Here is a 20,839-nt window from a genome sequence, read left to right on the forward strand (position 1 = left end):
TATTAGCAGTGGGAAAAAGGAGTACAATCTGCTGAGTTCTTTTTTTTAAGTTAATTTTAATTAATTTATTTCGAGAGAAAGAGAGAAAGCACAAACAGGGAGGGGCAGAGAGAAGGAGAGGCAGAATCCCAAGCAGTCTCTGTGCCATCAGTGTGGAGCCGTATGTGGGGCTTGAACTCATGAACTGTGAGATCATGACCCGAGCTGAGATTAAGAGTTGGATGCTTAACCGACTGAGCCACCCAGGTGTCCCATAATCTGCTGAATTCTATCCCAGGGGCTCCCAACAGTGAATGTGCATGTGGGAAGGGTGTACTTGTTACTCTGTAAGACAACATTGATGTGGAGGCACCATGGCAGGCTAGAGAGGTTACACCTTGCCTCAGACATTCACATTCACTTAAACACTGTTCTGGACAAATATAAACTTTTTACGGGGTCTGATTCAGCCTAGAGGCAGTTAGTTTGAGTCCCCTGACATAAATCCTCAAAATATGGTTGGTTCTCAGGTTATACCAAATATATAATGAACTTGACTTGTGGTTTAGTGTTGAACAGATCTACTCTGATGGGAGAAATGATAAAAAGAAGCCATTGGATTGCTTCTAAATCTAAGTCATCATCTCTTTCTACCAAAGCCATGCCCAGGGTTTCACAAATAAGTGACCACTTAGGCAGAAAATCACTCAGAAGATGGTAAGGAGAAGAGGGGGTTGGTTTGTTGGTTAGTGCTATGCACTCAGCACTCCACACACACACCATTTTTTTCTTTATTTGGACTCCAGGCTGTAACAGGTTGTGTCTAAGCCTGGAAGATGGTCAAGTACTCTGGTAAGAGGTCATTCCTGGTCACTGGGGTGGGAATCCCAGAATGTGTCATTGCGTTAGGAAGGAACCCATGGTTGGGTTGAGCGAGGGCAATGGAAAAAAGGGAAAAGGTCTAGGGATTAACATCAAAGAAGGATATAGTAAGAGGAATTAGAAGAGTAGCAAGTAATTAAAGGGAGAACTCTTTACATGATAAAATCTCTGAAAGTAAGAAGACTCTTCAGGGTTTCATCAACCAGTTTATTTAGTGAAATTTAACTTATACTCCCTATGTAACAGCAGCTTGAAGGTAAGTTCTATTTATTTCTTAATATTCACTTATTTACTTATATTATTTGTTGGGTGTCTAGCACACCCTAGGCACTTATAGACTAAGAATACGGTGGATAACAGCAACAACAAAATGACATGTGTTCATAAAGCTACATTTTAGTTGTGGAGATAGTATCTTAATAAGTAAATCATATAGTGGGTTAAATTTCAACTTAGAGGTACTTTGATAGGCGCTTCATGCATGTCTGATCTTCATGTGGGAAAGACAGATGGCATTCCTGAGAGAGAGATGGACAGTCAAGTGCAGAGCTGAGGGAAAAGTAAGAGTCTGCCAGGCAGAGCTTGTGGAGAAAAATTCCAGAAGGAGGAAGTAGCATGTGCAAAGATTGTGTGAAGGCAGGAGACCTTGGAGGAAATTCGAGGAGACCCCTGTAGCTGGAGCTGAGCACATGATTGAGCTAGAGTGCGAAAAGGAGTCAGAGCTGTAGGTGGGGCTAGACCGTGTACACGGCAGACCCAAGGAGTAAAGTAAAATAGACCAAGCAGACTTTGAACACTTTCCAGTGGTAAAATTCAAAAACAGCTGGATAATACCAGCATGGGTGAGCATGGGAAAACAGTGCTCTTCTGAAATGCCGGGAGACACGTTTCTGGAGGACAATTGGGCGAAGTATATTGCGGTTGACTCTCGAACAATGTGGGGGGGTGGGGAAGTTAGGAGTGCCACCACCCACATAGTTGAAAATCCAGTATAACTTTTGACTCCCCCAAAACTTAACTACTAATAGCCTACTGTTGACCTGAACCCTTACAGATAACAAAACAGTCAATTAACATATTTCGCATGCTATATGTATTATATATTGTTTTCTTACAATAAAGTAAGCTAGAGAAAATAAAATGTTGTTCATCAAACCTTAAGGAAAATCCATTTTCAGTACTGTACTATACTGCTAAATCTGCATGAAAGTGCATCCTCACAGTTCAAATCGTTGCTCAAGGGTCAACTGTATAAGGCTTCCTATAATATCCTTTGATACAACAGTTCTACTTCTAGGAATTTATACTAAAGAAATAATCAGATGAAGGCACTAAGAGAGTGTTATTTAACTTTGCATGAAGGAGAATTTCACAAATTGGAGGTTGTTACTGCTTTTCTGTTCGTCTGAATTTTTCTTTCTGAGTATGCAAAGCAGTTTACTCATCTGAACAGATTGCTTTTTCCGCCTATGCCCATAACCAAGTAAAAATAAAAATCAAACATTGCTAGTTTGGTCAATGTCTTAGTTGTTCTCAATATGATAAGGCCATTTGCTAAGAATGTGGACATTTAAAAAAGAAAAATCTAAACCACATGTCTCGTGGACCTTGCTATTTAAGGTACTGTTCAGGAGCCACAAATCACTGCCTGTCCGTGGCGACTGTTTTAGGTAATGTGATTTTGCAACACGGCAGCTTGGACACTGTGCTGCTTATGTCGGCAAGTGATATGGTTCAGTTTTCCTGTCTCACATAATACGGTGCCCCTGGTACATGGATTGTAAGCCTTCAGGTCTACAACTATGACTTTTAAAGGTGATTTAAATGTGGTTCCACGCATTTTGGAATGTCATCAAGAACTGGGGCTACCAACCATCACCCTAGAATACATATAATCATGTTAATATTCAGCATCATGGGGCTTAATAGGGCTCCAGTAAACGGTAAATGAGTCCTACCTCAACTCTCAGAGTCAAGAAGACAGATTCAGCCTGCTTCCAATGGTCAAGTGACCAGGAAACAGGAGATAAATGAACTTCCCTGAATCTGTTTCCTTACTTGCAGACTGACAATAATGATAGTATCATCTCATCAGGTTATTTATGGGGACAAATGAGCTAATACAAATAAAGAACTAAGAGCCAGTATGCCCCCAAAGTGACAACTATCCCTATCCACAATAAAGAGATGCCACGAGAGATGAAATTTTCCAAATTCAAAGCTTTGAATCCACTGGGAGGAAAATGCTGTTACTGAAGACAAAGGGGGGATGTCTAAGTGTATCCTTGAAACTCCTGCTTCAAGCAACTCGGTCTTTTTGTTACTAGCCCAAAAGTGACAGAAGCAGCACTCCTTGGTTTCCAGGACAGAGAGGAAGGGGGTGGACCTGGGCAACACGTGGGGATGAGCAGTGGCCAGAATTAACATTACTGCCCTGGAGGAGGGGAGGCAGTGGGGGTAAGCTTGTGGAGGCAAATTTATTTATTTATTTATTTATTTATTTATTTATTTATTTAGCTTAGATTCATTTATTTATTTAATATAATTTATTGTCAAGTTGGCTAACATAGAGTGTATACAGTGTGCTTTTGGTTTTGGGGGTAGATTCCCTTGATTCATCACTTACACACAACACCCAGTGCTCATCCCAACAATGATCCCATCCCTCCTCAATGCCCATCACCCACTTTCCCCTCTCCACCCCCCCACTTCAACCCTCAGTTTGTTCTCTGTATTTGAGAGTCTCTTATGGTTTGCCTCCCTCCCTTTCTGTATTTTTTCCCCTTCCCTTCCCCCATGGTCTTCTGTTAAGTTTCTCAAGTTCTACATATGAGTGAAAACATATGATGTCTGTCTTTCTCTGGCTGACTTATTTCACTTAGCATAATACCCTCCAGTTCCATCCATGTTGCTGCAAATGGCAGGATTTCATTCTTTCTCATTGCCAAGTAGCATTCCATCATATAATGTAAGCCAAACCACATCTTCTTTATCCATTTCAATTGATGGACATTTAGGCTCTTTCCATAATTTGGCTATCGTTGAAAGCGTTGCTATAAACATTGGGGTACATGTGCCCCTATGCATCAGCACTCCTGTATCCTTTGGATAAATTCCTAGTAGTGCTATTGCTGGGTCGTAGGGTAGTTCTATTTTTAATTTTTTGAGGAACCTCCACACTGAGTTCCAGAGCGGCTGCACCAGTTTGCATTTCCACCAACAGCTCAAGAGGGTTCCTGCTTCTCTCGTGTGGAGGCAAATTTAAAGAAAGCAGACTTTGACCCAACATAAACAATGAATGGTTACCTTGGGAAAAGTCATCTCTAGATAGCCACAGGCTATATGATTTTCCAATAAGCACAAACCTCCCAAATCCTGAAGAGTCTTATTTCATTTTTAAAGAAATGTCTTTTCCTTATTTACTTGACATCGTTCAAAGGGACATTTTGTGAAGGTTCTATGCACAGACCCTAAAGTCAGGAATACCTGCATTTGTTTCCTGCCTCTGCCCCTCTCTTGGCTATGTGAACTTAGGCAAGTTAATGAACCTCTCTGGGCCAGGGATGATATTAATTACATCCATTTCGATCAGCTGCTGTGAAAATTCAGATAATATATGTAAAGTGTTTCAATATTGACTAGCACCTACCAAAATGCTAACTATTATTATAATTATTATTTTTCTTTTTTCATCTTCTGGTCCCTGGACTCCTCATTTTTATAGATGCTTGGCACCTTTATGGATATTTTTCTCCTTACCAAACTTGAGACCCAGCTTGTCATTTTACAGTAACATTTTCCAACATTCTGAATCCTCTGCCACCATGACCCCAAGATTGGCTGCTGAAATGGAGTGGTGCCATGAGAATCAAAGTGCATGTCTGTGTTGTCAAGTGAGATGTCAACATTTCTGCAATGATGTCAAGGCTGATACAATGCAAGAATACCACCATTAAAAAAAAAATGTTTATTTATTTTTGAGAGAGAAGGGTGGGGGAGGGACAGAGAAAGAGAGAGAGAGACAGAGAGAGAGACAGAGAGAGAGACACAGAGAGAGAGAGAGAGAGAGAGAGAGAGAGAGAGAGAGAGAGAGAATCCCAAGCAGGCTCCACGCCATCAGTGCAGAGTTTCATGCGGGGCTCAAACTCATGAACCATGAGGTTATGACTTGAGCTGAAATCAAGAGTCAGACACTTAGCTGACTAAGCCACCCAGGTCCCCCAATATACCAGCTTTGAAATCACATCCACCTGAGTTCAAATCCTGCCTCTGGTAGTTAACAGTTTACTTGGCCTTAGACAGCATGGTCTCTCATGCCTCCATTTGCTAACCTGTGAAATTGAGCTGCAGTATCTATGGGGCTGGGCTAGACATCTTCCATGTGCCCTGCCAGATGTCACTGTACCCATCTCCATTTAGTTCTATGCTCTGAAACTCCTTTGCCCTCTGGCTCCATATGGGAAGGACCCAGAGGTAGGTTCACACCTCCGCCTCCTGGAAGGGCCCGCAGTGGTTTGGACTTCTTCAAACACAGTTTGACTGTCACTGCTGAGCACAAAAAAAACTTTCCCATGGAGTAAGTCTAACTTTGTAGTCTGTAATTTGACATAGTTCCTGATCTGACAGGAGTCTAACTTTTATTTCCTCTTAGTCCCCTTGATGGCCCCCCATACTGATGAAACCGAATTACTTGCTCACTGTTTCCTGAACACGTCCTTATGCCTCTACTTCTGCTGTTCCCTGCTAGGGCCTGACCACACATGACTAAATCCTACCTTATGCATTGGTCTGGCTCACATGTCTTTAAGGTATTCTCTCCCTTGATTCCTAAACACAGGAATTGCTCTCTTGCAAGAACTCCTATATCCTATTCAATATGACTGTGTGTGTATCTTTCTCTCAGCACTTTATCATGACCCGCTTCATATTACAATTATGTGGTTCATTTCCCATGTTGTTTTGTAACTTCCATGGAGAAATGTCTGTATTTTACTCATCCTGTGCCTCCCACAAGGGCCTGCCCATGCAGGGTGCTCAACAAAGACTTCATGAATGGTGTGTGTGGTGCTGTTGGTGGGTGAGGTCCATACGCTGGCTGCAAGACTTTAAAAGGACTTCTTTTGGGTGTTCTTCAGCTGTATAACCAAGTACTGTGTTTCTGTATAGTACTGCTCAGGGCAAAGGAAAGGATGAGGAGTAAATTCATCTCTAATCTCTGTTTTGAATCACTACTACTTATAGTTCATGACAAAACACTGTCTAAAAAGGCTCGCTAGGGGTAACCCTGCATGAATGATGATATTCCAGAACAGATGGCAGGCTCTGGGGGAGGGGAATGTGTGAAGGGAGAGCGTAAAGGGAAATTTTCACTCTCTGCCTGCCAACCAGGAAAAATCGAATACGTCCTCCACACTAGTGTCTTTGATTCCCCTCTTAACAAGAGGGCACACCATAATAAATTAAGATTTACGTCTTTGCAATAAATGCTGCCAAGATGCATTGAACTTGTGTTATGTGTCCCAGCACGGCCATGTGCCTTGGGGGATACTGAGGACCACAGGCAGGGTCTCTGCCCCTAATTTATCGCTCAGGTTTACATGGGAAGCAAAATCTAAAAATAATACCGTCCATAGAGAGGAGGCATATGGATGGATTCATTATTTGAGAGACTCTGCCCTGAAGCCATTCATGAATTGAAAGCATTTTAATATAATTTGAGGTTACATTAGGTGGGCCAGATTCTCCATGCCTGAGTTACTCTCTGGGAAGAAATGAGGTTCCTTTAAGGTAGCCAGGGGTAAAAATAGCTCACTGTGGACTTTGAATTGGAGCTAAACATTTACCTCGTATGAAGCAACCTTTGCTGGCTACCTGCCTTTCTGGCTCCAGATTGGGCCTTTACTTCTGTCCCTCATCTCAGAAACTCAAACCGACGCGCTGCTCATGGCCATTTGAGGGAAGTGCCCAGAATGGTCTTGGATCCTGTGGGTTGGCCACAGGGGCACAGTCGACCTGCTGGGGCTGCGGCTGGCAGGGGGAAGGAGCAGGTTGGGTTACAGAACACCCAGCAAGTGGAGCACATGTCTTCCTCTCCTGAGCTCCCATCTAGCTAGTATTGAAATTTACTTCACACAGTCTGTGACTTGGAAACGAAGAAACAAAATTTCACATTTATAATGTCACTTAATCTATTGGTAACTGCTTGATTCTTGCTGTTCTTGTCCGTTTTCCCAGCAACCTGCTTCACAGAGTGATTGGGAGGTGAGCTGAAGTAGGTTAAAGCACATGGTAAGCATGCAAAAATATTAGGTGTTATGGGGGGCTCAGTAGGTTAAGCGTCTGACTTTTGCTCAGGTCATGATCTCATGGTTCATGAGTTCGAGCCCTGCGTTGAATCCCTACTTGGGATTCTCTCTCTCTCTCTCTCTCTCTCTCTCTCTCTCTCTCTCTTCCTCTCTCTCTCTGCCCCTCCCTGACTTGTACTCTATCTCTCAAAAATAAATAAACTTAAAAAAATAAATCTTAGGTGTTATATTGTAAAATTCATCACTTGCTACTTTGTGTCTCAACCCATTAACTCCTTGAGAGCAGAACATATATTTGACTCCTCCTTGATTCAACCTAGCACAAAGCATAGGTAAATTCCTCCCTTCTATTCTTTAATACTTTCTGATGATGTATCCTCAAAAAGTAATATTTAATACTAACTGCTAGTCCTCTTCGTTGTTTTATACCCACATATATATTATACATATTCCTCAATCCAGCACCTACTGGTTCAGGAGAAAAGCACTCTGCATCTCTTGACCAGCAGGGCTCATCACTTAGAGCTGAATTTGGAGTGGCTCAGGGAGGGCATTGGTGTCCCCTCATTTGTGAAGGTTTTTATTTATTTCTTTTCTTTTCTTTTTCTTCTCCTTCTTCTTCTTTTTTCTTTTATTTTCTTTCTTTTTTTTTTTGCCACAGATGAATAGACATCAGCTCTGGCAGCTGCTCTATTGACCCTGTCCAAAGGAAATCCACTCTAAAAATAGAATTGAAGGGAACAAATGGTCTGCCTGATAACCTATTTTGAGGGGTAGGGGGTTGGAGATTCAAAAATGAAAGTATGTTATCAAGTAGGATGAGAAATATAAAGATTGGAAAAGTTTTAAGGCATGATTTTTAGCATAAAGTTCAATTGGCCAAATTCATAGCCATATGCCACCTATAGAGATTAAACGTGTAAAATTGCCAATATCAGATACAGCCTAATGTTTTGAAGTTTTACATGATCCTTCCTATATATAGCAAGGCTCTTGGTATCTTAGGAACACAATTATAAAAAATTTCATCATAAACCACAGGCCTTTAAAATGATGTCAAGGGGAAAGCCCTAAAGACTCCACCAAAAAAAACTTCTAGAACTGATGAAATAATTCAGTAAAGTTGCATGATATAGAACAAATGTACGGAAATTTGTTGCATTTCTATATACTAATAATGAAGCAGCGGAAAGTGAAATTAAGAAAATAATCTCATCGGCAATTGCCAAATAGTAAAACATGTAGGAATAAACTTTACTGAAGAGGTGAAAGACTTGTACTCTGAAAACTATAAAACTGATGAAAGAAATTGAAGACAATGCAAAGAAATGGAAAAACATTCCATGCTCATGGTTTGGAAGAACGGATATTGTTAAAATGTCCTTACTACCCAAAGCAATCTACAGATTTAATGCAATCCCTATCAAAATACCAACAGCATTTTCCACAGAACTAGAACAAACAATACTAAAATTTGTAGGGAACCATGAAATACCCTGAATAGCCAAAGCAATCTTGAAAAAGAAAAACAAAACTGGAGGTATCACCATTCTAGACTTCAAGTTCTATCACAAAGCTGTAGTAAACAAAACAGTATGGTACTGGCACAAAAACAGACACATAGATCAACAGAACAGAATAGAGAGCCAGAAACAAACCCACAATTATATGGTCAATTAATATTCAACAAAGGAGGAAAGAATATACAATGAGAAAAATTCTCTTCAACAAACGGTGCTAGGAAAACTGGACAGCTACATGCAAAAGAATTAAATTGGACCACTTTCTTATACCATACAAAAATAAATTCAAAATGGATTAAAGACATAAATGTGAGACCTTAAATAATAAAAATCCTAGAAGAGAATACAGGTAATTTTTCTGACATAGGCCATGACAATAATTTTCTGGATAGGGCTCCTGAAGCCAGGAAAACAAAAACAAAAATAAACTGTTGGGACTACATCAAAAAAAAAAGCTTCTGCACAGTAAAGGAAACAAATAGAAAAACTAAAAGGCAATCTACTGAATGGGAGAAGATATTTGCAAAGGATATATCTTAAAAAAGGGTTAGTACCCAAAATTTATAAAAAACTGATAGAACTCAACACCCAAAAAATAAATACTCCTATTAAAAACTGGGCAGAAGACATCAACATTTATCCAAAGAAGACATCCAGGTGGCTAACAGACACATGAAAATATGCTCATCATCACTCATCATCAGGGAAATGAAAATCAAAACCACAATGAGATATTGCCTCATACCTGTCAGAATGGCTAACATAAAAAACACAAGAAACAACATGTGTTGGTGAGGATGTGGAGAAAAAGAAACACTTTTGCACTGTTGGTGGGGATGTAAACTGGTGCAGCCATTATGGAAAACAGTATGGAGTTTCCTCAAAAAAGTTAGAAACAGAATTACCGTATGATTCGATAATCACACTACTGGATATTTACCCCCAAAATACAGAAACATTAACCCAAAAGGATACATGGCACCTCTTTGATTATTGCAGAATTATCTACAATAGCCAAATTATGGAACCAGCCCAAGTATCCATTGATAGATTAATGGATAAAGAAGAAGCGGTACATATAAACAATGGAATATTATTCAGCCACAAAAAGGAATGAATCTTGCCATTTGCAATAGAATGGATGGAGCTAGAGGGCATAATGCTAAGTGAAAGTCAGTCAGAGAAAGACAAATACCACATGATTTCACTCATATGTGGAATTTAAGAAACAAAACCAATGAACAGGGAAAATGAGAGAGAGAGGGGGAGAGAGAGAGAGAGAGAGAGAGAGAGAGAGAAACCAAGACACAAACTCCTAACTACAGAGAACAAAGAGGTGGTTAATGGAGGGGAGGTGGGCAGGAGGATGGGTGAAATAGGTGAAGGGGATTAAAGAGTACACTTATGATGAGCACTGAGAAATGTATAGAGTTGTTGAATCAGTTTTGTACGCCTGAAACAAATACAACACTATTATTAACAATACTGGACTTAAAATGAAAAAACTTAATAAAGGAAATAATAAAATGGTGCCAAGGGGCTTCCAGGTTTCCCAACTCTTCAGAGAACACATAGTTCCCAGGGACTCTTGGTATTATCATGGTACAAACTGAGTACTCACCAAACACATAACGTCACCCTGGACTTTCTCTATGAACTCACAGCCCAAAGCCTTGCCTGGGAGACCTTGTTCCTGTGGGCTCCCAATTTTCCCTTCTCCCAGGGTAAATTGGAAGTGATCTAAATGAAGGGAGGGCAAATCAAACAGCAGAATCACAATCTACAACTTGAGGGGACTGATGTTATACATGGAAGCCCCTAGAAGTGTGGCTAAAACCCTAACTTTTTTTAGTGTATGTTCTTATGTAGGGTTTTTAATATGTTAAAACCTTATGTAGGGTTCAAACCTTATGTAGGGTTCAAACCTTATGTAGGGTTTAATATGTTAAAACCTTATGTAGGGTTTAATACATATGTTAATATGTAGGGTTTTATGTAGGGTTGGTTTCCATACAACACCCAGTGCTCATCCCAACAGGTGCCCTCCTCAATGTCCACCCCCACCCTCCCACCCTCCCACCCCCCATCAACCCTCAGTTTATTCTCAGTATTACTCTGCCTTATAGAGGCAGAAGACCCCTTGAGGCAGTCAGAAGGAAGGAACTGAGGAGAAGCCCAGGCCAGCACCTCAGGGGCCCCTATGCTCTGCTAATTTCTTCAAAACCATCTAAGTCATCCTCCAGTGCCTGGGATTGATGGGGTTGCCAGAATCTTCTGGGTGGGGTGTCTTGATCCCAGACCAGGACTTATTTAGAGCCCTTGGTTCCCCATGGGCTCTGGCCTGTTTTTCTCTCTTTTGAGGAACTCTCTGATCCTCTACCCCCACTTCCCCCCATTGTCCACATGTGGGGTTGTTAAGTGCTGATGAGCATGGGGGACTTTGTGCTTATGGGATCTTCTGGGGGCCCTGGGCTGGGCCCCAGTTCCAAACTGGAGGCTTGACAAGTGGATCATCTCCACTATCTTGCTCAGTATTTCTCACATAGAATTGCATGACATTGGGCAGCCGGTGTGGGGCTGACATGCTGATTTTGAGTTATTCAAATTGTTTCTATAGATAAGTCCCTGGCAAGAAATTTGTTCCTCCTCTCCACCCCCTTACCCTTGAGGCAGCCCTGGAGAAGACAAGTGGAGGGAAAGAGGAATGAATGGAAAACTGGCAAAATGAGGGTGGCAATTTAATAAAAGGCCTGAGAGAAACCAGGAAACCCACCTGAGAAGATTCTGGGGAATGCCTATGGTCGGGTGTCTAAGAATTTTGTATATGCTAACTTGTTCAATCCTCACAACAATCCTAGGAGGTAGGAACTATGGCCACCCCAATTTACAAAAGAGGGGGAAAGAAGAAGGAAAGAAGGAAGGAAGGAAGGAAGGAAGGAAGGAAGGAAGGAAGGAAGGAAAGTCCAGAGAAATTAGGAACCACCTAAAATTACACAGGAGCTAGAAAGTGGTAGAGACGGCTTTTAGTCATTAGGGTTGACTCCAGAGTCTATGGTCCAAAACACTTGGCTATTTGTGACTAATGTGGATTCTTAATTTATTAACTGCGTAGCGTGTGATATAACCACTTCCATTGCCCCCCAACTTTCCAGTAAAGTTGATAAGTGACTGGTTATGTTTTAAATTTTGCTTTGTTTAGAAACCAGTAAAAAGGCTATTTCTTGTTTAGATATATAAAGTAAAGAGGAAGGAATGCCTGGGCAGCAGTGAACATGTGACCATAAGACTTTCTGGAGTTCAAACCAATCTTTGGGAAGGTGTATATATCAGTCATAATACCAACAGGGAAAGCCAACAACCTCATAGGGTTTAACTGAGAGTTTAATGAAGAAACTCTGGGGGGACAGAATTAAGGGAACCAGCAAAGGAGGGTGGAGCACCAAGGGACTAGCCATAGACAGAAGCTTTTATATGCTTTGTCCTTAAGGGGCAAAGGGAGGTAACTGTGTTATCAAGTCTTGAGAGAGCTTGGAACCTTGGAAGGTAGATCACCTACCCAAAGCTATGACTACAGAATGAAGAACCATGGACACAGGAAAGAAGCAGAGACAGTAAATATCTCCTCCTCTTTCTCTTTCCAACCTCTGATATCCCGCATATGTTTCCACTGGTCAAACCCAACCCAGAAGCCAGAAGGCAAAGGGACCCTGATGATGCAAACTAAGGGTCAGCATCTGGGGGGGCCTCAGATGGTTAAGCATCTGACACTTTTTCTCCCCCAAAGCTTATTTATTTTTGAGAGAGAGAGAAAGAAATAAAGAGTACGAGTGGGGAGGGGAAGAGAGAGAGGGAGACACAGAATCCGAAGCAGGCTCTAGGTTTTGAGCTGTCAGCACAGAGCCTGAGGTGAGGCTCGAACACATGAACCTGACCCGAAGATTATGACCTGAGCCGAAGTTGGATGCTTAATCGATTGAGTCACCCAGGTGCCCCAAGCATCTGACTCTTGATTTTGGCTCAGGTCATAATCTCATGGTTCGTGGGTTCGAGCCCCACGTAGGGCTCCGTGCTGACAGTGCAGAGCCTGCTTGGGATTCTCCCTCTCCTCTCTGTCTTCCCCTCCCCTGCACTCGCTCACTGTCTTTCTTTCTCAAAATAAATAAGTAGATAAAATTAAAAAAAAATAAAGGTCGGCCTCTGAAGACACAGAGGAGGCAGAGAAAGATGAAGGAGAAGCAAACATAAAATTATAGCACTGCGATTGGAACTTTCATAAGCTCTGGAAGTACTGGAAGTGTGTGTGTGTGTGTGTGTGTGTGTGTGTGTGTGTGTGTGTGTGTAGAAGACACTAGTTTGGGTTTGGGTTCAGGCTCTAAGCTGAGCTTCAGTTGTTCCTAGATTTCACCAAAAGTCCAGATATGTACTAGGAAAATTGAAGTCTGTAAAGGCATATGCTTGGACTTCCCAGGAGCCTGGGTACATCTCGAGGTCTCTCTATGACTGAGAATAGCCTTCTGCACTTGTCTGAGTCCGTGTGAAGGTCCCAGGGCTTGGCCTGAACAATCTGGCTAATGGTCACCTCTCTTGACTAGCCCACTGGACTAGCCCACTATCAGAGGGGCTCATTCTATTCAGATGTCAGTGATACTGATGAGTGAGGCTTCCACAGACTACTTCTGAGTGTCAGAGAAAGTATTCAGAACATTGCACAGCTCATGTAAGAGAGACTACTTTATGATTTATTATTTAAAAAAATTATATAATGTCATCTGCACTCAACATGCTATGTAAGTGACACATGATTCTCATTTGATTGGTTATTTTAGGTGAAACCTTCATTAGAAATAGTGGTTGCTTTCATGTTTCATTAATCTTAAGACAGAGGACTTTTAGGCAAGGGGTAATGATCTTTCAGAATAAGTTTCTCCTATATAGGCTTTCATTTATTATCTTGAAAGTCCAACAAGGTCCACTTGTTTGGACTTGAAGTAATGTCATTTGACATTGGAATTGCTACCCCTTAGAATAAGATTATACTGATCACAGTAAAATGTGACTCCCATCTCATAGTTTTCTCTCTACCTTGTAAACCTGAAAATTGGAATAGGAACAAGAGTTGACAGTTTTTAGGAAGCAAATTGTTGTTAGTGCCTAACAACTCATTTGCAACAATTTATTCTAGCAGAAAATGTCAGGTGTGTGTTGGCCATCCTGTCACTGGAGCCAGCGATGATTTATTTGCTCCTTGACAATGGAAAAATGAGGGATTTAGAAGGTCAGGGACAACATATTGATGTGGATTTTGTAGGGTAGTGTTACTCCACACTCCAGCAGTAGTATTGGAGTCCTGTGGCTTTGCTGAAACCTTCTAGCGCTTTTCGCTAACCCACGTAAGTGGGTTTTTCATCTGATCTTTGCTTCTACTTGATACAGTAAAAAACAAACAAACAAACAAACAAACAAACAAACAAAACCCCACAAACCATAATGTGGCTAATACAATGTTCATGATTAGGTTGCATAAGGTGATGCCGTGATATGATCTCTGAGATTACCTTTGAAATGTTTGAAGTGTCATTTTGTTCTTACATTTTTCAGAGGAGTGTTGGCCCTTTAGGCTAGGGATTTCTTGCCCCCCCCCCTTTTTTTATTTAATCTTTTTGTTTTTCAGTGCTCCTCATCATCTTGGCCTTGGCTATGTGGTTATTTCAAGGCCACTGTCATCCAAATGTTACTCAGTGAAGTGATGCAGCCTCTTAGTGTTGGATTCCAGGCCCAAAGCCCTCCCAGAGGACAGGGAGGGGGTGCAGAGTAGGCCAGAGAAGCTACAAGAGAGAGAAGAGGACCTTGTTCTGAAATGCCATCCCATTAAAACTGTCCATGTGAAGGATAAATTCTAGCAAATATACCTTTTGATGCTTTGCTGAACTTCTAAGATCTGAAGGTAAGCTCTAAGGGCAAAAATCTTAAACATAAAAAAACCAGAAACACATAGAAGTAGGGCTAACCCTGAGACTCTCCCAGCTCCCCACACAGCCAAGATACCCGGAGACGTCACATTCTCAGTGAAATGAAGGGGTAGGCTGGGAAAAAAAATCTGCCTGCCAGCAAAAGTCACCACCAAAACAAAAACAAAAGCAAAAGCAAAAAACACAAACAAACAAACAAAAAAACTGTTGGTGGGGGAAAAAAAAGACAATAACAATTTCTTCTCTAAAGACCTCTAGTCAGAGGCCTGCCTTTTTGAAGATCTGGGATTCCAATCCACACTACCCACTTAGTCAGGGACACCCCAAACCTAGAAATGAAGTGATCCCAGGTTAGTGGCAGCCCTGGCACACCCTCTCTGGAGAGAATTACCCTTAGTCAAGTTCCCACAAGTTCCCACAGGTTTTCAAAACCTAAGCTTATAATAAAAAGATTAATAGGTGCTTTAAGAAACCATATATACCATGAGTGAGACTCACCAGAACCACAAAACAAAACAAAACCAAGAAAAACAAACACCAGTTCAAGACCCTGGTAAGATCTCAGATGTTAAAAATTTCACGCCAAGCTCCGCCGGGATTCCCAGTGCTGTGAGCAAGCTCTGTGGTGTTCACAGCATCTGTCATGGTTCGTCCGCTAAACTGTATCGTCGCTGTGTCCCAGAACATGGGCATCGGCAAGAATGGGGACCTGCCCTGGCCGCCGCTCAGGAATGAATTCAAGTATTTCCAAAGAATGACCACAACCTCATCAGTAGAAGGTAAACAGAATTTGGTGATTATGGGTAGGAAGACATGGTTCTCTATTCCCAAGAAGAATCAACCTTTAAAGGACAGAATTAATATAGTTCTCAGTAGAGAACCTCCAGGAACCTCCACAAGGAACTTATTTTCTTGCTAAAAGTCTGGATGATGCCTTAAAACTTATTGAGCAGCCAGAATTAGCACATAAAGTGGACATGGTTTGGGTAGTGGGAGGCAGTTCTGTTTATAAGGAAGCCATGAACAGGCCAGGCCATCTTAGACTACTTGTGACAAGGCTTATGCAGGAATTTGAAAGTGACACATTTTTTCCATAAGTTGATTTGGAGAAATATAAACTTCTCCCAGAATACCCAGGTGTTCTTTCTGATATCCAGGAGGAGAAAGTCATTAAGTACAAATTTGAAGTGTATGAGAACAATTAATGTGAAGGTGTTTTCTGGTTTATTTCAAGTTAGTTGTTACCCCTCCCCTCCAATTATATATATTTTTAATATTAGAAAAAAAGACTTTTGTGACTTTAGGTCAACGGGTAATTATTTCTTTAAAAAATGTTTTTTTTTAACATTTATTTATTTTTGAGAGACAGAGAGAGACAGAGCATGAGTAGGGGAGGGGCAGAGAGAGAGGGAGACACAGAATTCGAAGCAGGCTCCAGGCTCTGAGCTGTCAGCACAGAGCCCGATGCGGGGCTCGAGCTTACGAACCACGAGATCATGACCTGAGCCGAAGTTGGACGCTCAACAGACTGAGCCACCCAGGCGCCCCAATGGGTAATTATTTCTAAGCAATGAGATTTTGAAGTTAATCCTAATTAGACTATAGTTAAGATTAGTTTTAACTAGACCATATCAGATAACCATTTGTGAAACCTTTTTTTGCTATAGCTGTATGATGCCCATCAAGGACCAGCACCTGCCTACAGTAGCGTATCTTTCAAAAACCCAAGTGAAAAAATTCCCTGAGAGCATGAGTTGAAACCAGGACTTATAGAGATAGAACTAGACAGACTTGTCCAAAGGTCAGACATGGGTTATAAACAAAGATAAAACTCAGATATTAAAAGAAAATGAAATCAAAATAGGGACTTTGAATTCTCTATGCATTTCACTCTTCTCAAAAAAGGTTCTGTTCATTCAGGCAATCATTAAGTTGAGGGAACTCTGGTATATTCCACTGGGATAGTAAGGAGGCAGGTAGGACACTGCCTTTTTGAAGGTTAAAAGAAAAGGTCTGAGACCTCTAAAAACTCCGTCTCTGATCTTCTGTGAGATTCCATGGATGTTACAATGATAGAAGAATAAATTGTTCTCTACAAAAAAGAGTGACTTAAAACAAGCATATGGCTAAAATTAGAAACTGAAAAGGTAATGAACTGAAACTAGATAATGCTAGAAACCAAAATTATGAAGTTGGAAACAAAATTAAACTTCACTGAATTAAAAAGTGAAAATTAAAACATGTTTTCCTATCAAGTTAGCAAAGATTTGGATTGTTTAGTAACCAAAGAAAGAGGAGTTTTTGCCTTGTAAATTAATACAACTTTTTTAGAGTTTAAGTTAACAATATCGATTAAAATTAAAATTATTCTGGGTTTGGACCCAGAGCTGAGCTTCCACTTCTAAATACTAATCCTGAACAACAAAGAGATAGACCTAAGGGGAAAAAAAAAGATTTCAGATATTAAAATTATCAGATATAGAACATAAAATAATTTTTAGATGCACATTTATTTATTTTGAGAAACAGAGAGAGAGAGAGAGAGAGAGAGCATGCATGCACATTCATGTGAGTGAGCGGGGAGGGGAAGGGACAGAGAGAAAGGGAGAGAGAGAGAATCTGAAGCCGACTCCCTGATATCAGTGCAGAGCCTGATGAGGGGCTCAATCCACAACCAACCGTGAGATCATGACCTGAGCCAAAATCAAGAATCAGACACTTAACCGACTGAGCCACCCAAGACACTCCTAGAACATAGAATAATTATCCATGAAATGCACACTTACAGAGAGGTTACATATTTTTACTACCACATTTTAAAATAACCGTTTTCTAATTAAAAAGATAGCACTAAAATACTGGACAGTGAACAGTCAGTCAACATTATCAACTAAGAAAGAGTGATTCAAAGTACAAAATTTTAGGATTCCTGTCATTTTTGGAAGCAGAATCCATATTTTATTTTATTTGAAGCTTTGCTAAATTATATATATATATATATATATATATATATATATATATATAATTTTAAAGGTAACCACCAAAAGAATAAAAAAATAGAACGTATAATGTACAAATAGTAGAATGGAAAGAAATAATCTGAAAGACATCAGGAGAAAAAAAGAAACATGAAAAGAATAACAATGAGACCACAAAAGAAGATGAAAGGAATAAATACAAATTTATCAATAATTATAATGAATGTATATAGTAGTCCCCCTTTACCCATGACTTTGTTTTCTAAGGTTGCAGTTACCCACAGTCAAGTGTGGTCCAGAAGTAGAGGATCCTTCTTCTGACTTATTGTCAGAAGGTCAGCAGTAACGTAATGCTACATCACAGTGCCTGCGTCATTCACCTCATGTCATCGCATCACATGGGCTTATTGTCATCTCACATCATCACAAGAAGGGTGAGAGGCACCTGGCTGGATCATCAGTGGAGCATGTGATCTCAGGGTTGTAAATTTGAGCCCCATGTTGGTTAGAGATTACTTAAAACTAAAATTTTTAAAAGAAAAAGAAGAAGGGTGAGAATAGGACAATAAGATATTTTGAGAGAGAGAGAGACACTACATTCACATGACTTTTACTACAGTGTATTGTCATATTTTTTCTATTTTATTAATTATTCATCTCTCACTGTGCCTAATTTATAAATTAAACATTATCATAAGTATGTATGTACAGGAAAAAAACAGTATCTATAGGGTTTGGTACTATCTGCGGTTTCAGTCACCTGGGGGTCTTAGAATGTCTCCCTTTGGTTAAGGGAGGACTAGTGTACCAATTTTTTTTTTTAACGTGGAAAAGAAAGTTTCTTATTGTAAAAGTGCTTTCACCCTCCCTGTGTGTGGCCTTGGAACTGCCCCACCCTTTTTCCCATCACTGCTCCTACCACCACCTTTCACCCCACAGATGGTGGGTGGTTCAGGACAGTGGTGGCTTTCTCCTGTCACCCCCTGGCGGTCCCTTAAGGACCAACTCGTGACCTCAAGGTGCCTTACCTGAGTCAGCCATTCAGCAGTGTCTGAGATACTCATCTTGGTGGTAAGTTACAGTGGCAGATGTTTCTCTGTTATAGCATCTCTTAGAATGTTTGTTTCTGATGCTAACTCTGCATTCAACATGAAAAGGAAACGTGTCTCTGAAGGTAACAAGGGACGCTGAGGCATGCAACCTTTGTTTCTAAGGAGGAGATTATCTGGGGGGGGGGTGCAGAACAACCAGCAGAACACCCAAAGGATGCAAAAAGTCCTTCAAAATCTGGGAGCAGCTCTCACTCTGGAACAGATAATAAAAATGAAAGTAAATCTTTAAAAAAGAAAAAAAAAAAACGGAAGGACTTAATGTTGGCTATCCAGAAAGTCAGGAAAAATGATATATTAAAAATTTTTTAAATATTTATTTATTTTGAGAGAGAGACAGACAGACAGAGCACGAGCAGGGGAGGGGCAGAGAGAGAGGGAGACACGGAATCCAAAGCAGGCTCCAGGCTCTGAGCTGTCAGCACAGAGCTCAACACCCACTAACGGTAAGATCATGACCTGATCTGAAGTCAGACACTTAACCAACTGAGCCACCCAGGCGCCCCAAAAGGAGATAATTTTTGAATGGCATTTTGTCCTAAGTCTGCTAAAGAAAAAAAATAAGAGAGAACTAATATTCTGGTGGAACAGCAAGGCCCCGGGCATTTAGAAAAATATTCCCAGAGCATTTACATGGATTTTAAGACCATAACAAAACAAAACAAAAAACCCCCACAATGCTTTGCTTTTTTTTCTTTTAACTCTTACTTAAGATACTTCTAATATATAACCTTATCCAAGGTTAAAGCAGGAATGAGAAGTACAGCCCATCCCATTTTAATGAATTCACCCTGGTTCCCAGAGATCTCAGCCATCACCCAGCTGTCTACTTGATATAGAGCTAGGCTGCCACCAAGTGGCGGACCATGGTTGTTCCTGCTCTGTCTTCCAGGAAGTATAACTGATTTTGTGTTTCCAGGGCGTGACCTTTGGCAATTTCCTCTCTTTTGAAGTCAAGTGCAAATCTAAAATCACACTTTAAGTGTCCCAAACCGCTTTTGCTGGTTGATTTTTTCCACCAAATAAATAGGCGTTGGAGCTCGCTGGGGCCCTACTCCTAACATCTTGAGAAAGGGGTTCAGAACAGTCCAACATCCAGTTAACCATCAGATTAGTTGAGAGTTTCATTTGTAAAGTAAATTCAACTCAGACTGTCTTACACCCAAAATCTGAATTTATTTTCTCCTGTAACTAGGAAGTCTGGCTGTGGAACTGGTCTCAAAGACCCCCCAGCACCCAAGGCATGTGTGGTGTAGGACACAACTGGGAGTCACAGAGCAAGGTTTGTTTTGCTGTTCCCTTGCGCTCACGCTCAGCATCCCCACTGATTCAGAAGTCGCCTTTCCTCAAGAAAGGATCAGGATTGTTATAGCAAGAAAGCAAAGAGGAAATATAGTGCTTATCTTTTCAATTTCTAAACATATTTAACAATTTTCCATAACACAGATTTTTGAAAGAAAGCTTTGGATCTGCAAAAACAGAGAGTTCTGAGAGAAGAAAGACTTACCGAGAATCAAAAGAGCTAAACTCTAAAGGAATCGGGGGGCAGGGGATATGCCTTGACCAGTAGGTAGAAGAGGAAATAGTTGGACCTGGTCCTGCAGACCAAATTAGGATTGCCCAGATGTGGAGTTTGAAAGAGGAAGAGATGGAGTATGATCTAGAGGGAAGCTGGTGATCCTATGAATGGAGGAGTGCACCTGGGGGGGATTTTCCCAAGAGGCTCTGGGGTCAGCACTGGGGTACTGCCCAGCAGCATTTGAGATTAAATACCTCGTTTGAATCTCCAACTGAAATTTAAAAAAATACATATTTTATTTATTTATTTATTTATTTGCATATTTATTTATTTATTTATTTATTTATTTTTTTTTTTAAGTATTGTATAACTTTATTTTTTTTATTTATATATGAAATTTATTGTCAAATTGGTTTCCATACAACACCCAGTGCTCATCCCAAAAGGTGCCCTCCTCAATACCCATCACCCACCCTCTCCTCCCTCCCACCCCCCATCAACCCTTAGTTTGTTCTCAGTTCTCAACAGTCTCTTATGCTTTGGCTCTCTCCCACCCTAACCTCTTTTTTTTTTTT

The 20,839-nt window shown here is 40.7% G+C and overlaps 2 long non-coding RNA genes and 1 pseudogene across 2 annotated transcripts in view; 2 read left to right on the forward strand and 1 right to left on the reverse strand.

Annotated features, from left to right (window-relative positions):
- The first annotated feature begins 256 nt into the window (after positions 1–256).
- Positions 257–20,839, forward strand: part of LOC121029599 (uncharacterized) — a 51,680-nt gene continuing 31,097 nt past the window's right edge. Inside the window, exons 1-2 of the long non-coding RNA XR_005789798.1 lie at positions 257–1,117; positions 19,941–20,027. This is a non-coding gene — a long non-coding RNA (uncharacterized LOC121029599). The remainder of the gene's footprint in view (positions 1,118–19,940; positions 20,028–20,839) is intronic.
- LOC121029600 (uncharacterized) overlaps positions 3,985–20,839 on the reverse strand; it is a 17,505-nt gene continuing 650 nt past the window's right edge. Inside the window, exons 2-3 of the long non-coding RNA XR_005789799.1 lie at positions 5,267–5,270; positions 3,985–4,105 (exon numbers count right to left, since the gene is read on the reverse strand). This is a non-coding gene — a long non-coding RNA (uncharacterized LOC121029600). The remainder of the gene's footprint in view (positions 4,106–5,266; positions 5,271–20,839) is intronic.
- On the forward strand, positions 15,186–15,891 carry LOC121029597 (dihydrofolate reductase-like; annotated as a pseudogene).

The sequence above is a fragment of the Herpailurus yagouaroundi genome, unplaced genomic scaffold (assembly GCF_014898765.1).
Source record: "Herpailurus yagouaroundi ecotype Mexico unplaced genomic scaffold, PumYag 139, whole genome shotgun sequence".
Lineage (NCBI taxonomy): Eukaryota > Metazoa > Chordata > Mammalia > Carnivora > Felidae > Herpailurus > Herpailurus yagouaroundi.